Source organism: Triticum urartu, chromosome 5A (genome assembly GCF_056163025.1).
Source record: "Triticum urartu cultivar PI428250 chromosome 5A, HENAU_Tu73, whole genome shotgun sequence".
Lineage (NCBI taxonomy): Eukaryota > Viridiplantae > Streptophyta > Magnoliopsida > Poales > Poaceae > Triticum > Triticum urartu.
Genome location: NC_141877.1, coordinates 357,725,080 through 357,728,218, shown reverse-complemented (window position 1 = coordinate 357,728,218; position 3,139 = coordinate 357,725,080). Strand labels below are relative to the sequence as shown.

Below are 3,139 nucleotides of genomic sequence, written 5' to 3'. Positions count from 1 at the left end.
GATTTCACAACGCACTTGCACTGCACATGGTTAAGGGAGTACACCCATGTCCGTTAATTGTCATCCGAGTCTTCGCAGCAAGAAAAATGTTAGAGAGGGTCAGGAGATAGCCACACCAGCATGTGGCCCAAATATATATATATATATATATATATATATATATATATATATATATGAATGAAAAGGGTGGTCTGTGATGTTCAAAATTCCAATGAACAACTTTGACCATGCGGGCCCATGGTTGGGCGAGTCGTGGAAGATCGATGAGAGGGGCCAGAAGTCAAGAACCACCTGGAAGTAGCCAAATATATGTAGGAATATAGGGTGTGATGTTTAAACTTCAAATACACAATACACAACTTTGGTGGCACCTGCCTCGCAAACCCGAAAGAACCCTTGGATATATCTATAATGACATAATGTCGTAGCTACCTAGCTAGGGTGCTTGACCCACCTCCCACTTCGTGCCAGCGAGGCGGATGCATATACTGATACTTTGGTCATACATGCATGTCGCCATGACCTACCATAAGAAGGAACAGTGAATCTATTGCTTGGTCAAATGACAACTATTATTGTCGATAAAAAATGAATATAATATATATAAGACAGGTCTATTTTAATAACACCCCTTAAGACCTTATTCTGCTAAAAAAATGCTTATTCTGCTAACAAAAACAAACTGTCTCACGCCCCTATCTAATCGCGTGTGCAGACCGAACCGAACCGCAAGCACGCGAAAAACCAATCGCCCCTCTCTCTCTCCACTAACCAAATCCCAATCCCCCCACTGCCGCACGGAACACCCACCTCCTCCACTCCCGTGCCCTCCTCCACCTTCTCCGCTGCTGCCGCTCGGGCCCCGCCGCACCACCTCCTTCCTTCGGCACCGCCACTTAGTCCCCGCCCTACCACTCCTTCCTCTGGCGCCATGCTGGCGCCCTGGACCTGCCCGACCCCTCCCTCCCACCTTCTTCCTCCTCCCACCTACTCTCCACCTTTCACTACCGGTGCCGCCCCAGCGCCCGTCCAACTCCCTCCATTGACAGATCCAACTTGCCTCTCCCCCACAGAGCACCTCTCGGTGAATCCCGATGCGCAGCTCCCCAACGGCCCCTACCTTCCTTTGCGCGCCGCCGCTCCGGGTTGCAGCCACCGAGTTCCAGCAATAAGAGCACGGAAGCAACGCGGCCCCTCCACCCACGGATCCGCGCCCTCCTGCACGTGGTGGCCGAATGGGATGGCCGGCGAGGTCCTCCGTGTCAGAGACGGGAAGGAGTGGCTCCCGCGGCTACCTCTGCCAACCATCGTGGGCGGATCTGCCGGTCCTGCGACCTCCTCTGTAGTCGGACTCGGCGGCCCACGACCCCTTCCCCCCTATTTCCTCTCCTGGATGGGAGCACCGGGCATCACCACCCCCCGCTGGATCCGCGAGATTGTGGCCGGAACCGCCGCCATCACCCATCGGAACTGGATCCTGCAGCCCCATCCTCCCTCCTGCTGTCAAGCGACCATTCATGGGCGACCTCCTCCCAGCACCATCTCGTGGCATGACTTTGCCTCTACCTACATCCTCCCGTCCCCATTAGAGGCCGCGGCGAGGCTCCCTGTGCTGACTGCATTTGGCGTGCAGCTCAATCAACTGGCGCGTGCAGTTCAGTAACCACAGTGCTGCCGTCGACCATAGCCCACGGCCAGTGCACTTCCACCAACCCATGTTCGTGCAGTTCGTTTGGCTATGAAATTTATGTGTAGTTCATTTCTCTCACGGGGGCAGCTCCCTTTTCTTCTTCTTGCTATTACATTTTCTCACGGGTGTAGTTCTCCTAGTTGTGCAAATTTTGTGATTTTTGGTCAATTTTTCTGCAATTCAGTGAACTTTGCAATTGGTCGTACAAATGTTTTTTTGTTTTGCTTTATTGTTTTTGCATGCAGCTCTTTAGTGGTTTGCTTGCAGCTCACAGGCACCTGGGGAGTTCAACTGTATTATCTATGGCGGTATGTGTTGTGCACTGCACCCATGCGTATCGAGGAGCTGCAGTTCGGTTTCCAGTCCAGCGAGGTGCAGTGCCGGCAGTAGCTACGGGAGCATAGCAGCAGGTGGCGGTGTGCAAAGGAGGTCGTTTGATCCGTTGCTTGTGGCCTCCGATTCCTCCACCGCTATCTGCTCCTGACTGCAGGTTTGCCTCCATCCCGTGACCAAGTGTTAGGCCTTCTTTGGTTTAGAGGAATTTCATTGAATTTTAGAGGATAGGATTTTTATAGGATTTTTTCCTTTAGAGCCCTTTGGTTGAATGGATTTCTATTCCTACACAGGATTGATTTTTATCCTTCATATTTCATAGGAAAATAAAAAAAAGCCTAGACTCAATGAAAAAATTCCTTTGGTGTCAACCAAATGACATCTTGTTTCCTATTCCTATTCATAGGATTTGAGATACATGTTATCTCATTTCCTACAAGATTCCTATTTCTATAATAATCCTATCCTATGAACTAAAAGAGGCCTTAGTTTTTTCTCTCTGGACCAATTCCTCACCGCTGCAGGCTTTTGAAGCAACTACTGTTGTCCCATGAAGTCATGCCACTTTGTTCTTCATCCTCAGGGTCAAATCGGGAAGACGAGGACACCCACTGCTCAGCGTCAAATCGGGAAAAGAGGACACCCACTGCTCTACCACACGCAAGCTCCCGTGCAGTTTGTGAAGTGCGCCAATGAAATTCAGAGTCTGGCTGTGTGTGCGCAGTATGGGCATGGACGGATACCGAGTATGCATACATGGTTTGGGAGCAAAAACATCAGCGTGGAGTTCAGTGTTTTTTGCTGTGGTTCGCTACTATCATGAGTACTTTAGACTCACTTTTTTGTTTTTTGGATGGAAATCTTCGGTGCACTGCAATTTGCTATCCGTTGTTCTTACGGTTCAGTTTGCTTTTGGAGGAGATGGGGAAACAACAACAAAAAAGAGAAAAAGTGAACTCCGCCTCCGGGATGGCCCGGCTCACACTGCCACTGGACCTATTTTTACCATCAGACTCAACGGGCCATCGCCAACTCCCCAAGCAGTACACTTCCGTACTGTCAGCACCGACTGCAGCAACGCTCCGATTTTTGTCGTTCACTTTTTTGTTTACATAT

At 50.1% G+C, this 3,139-nt stretch overlaps 1 long non-coding RNA gene across 1 annotated transcript; it reads left to right on the top strand.

Annotated features, from left to right (window-relative positions):
- Positions 1–723: 723 nt before the first annotated feature.
- On the top strand, positions 724–2,920 carry LOC125508924 (uncharacterized). The gene is made up of 2 exons (XR_007283872.2): positions 724–2,180; positions 2,607–2,920. It is a non-coding gene; the product is annotated as an uncharacterized LOC125508924 (long non-coding RNA).
- Positions 2,921–3,139: the final 219 nt, after the last annotated feature.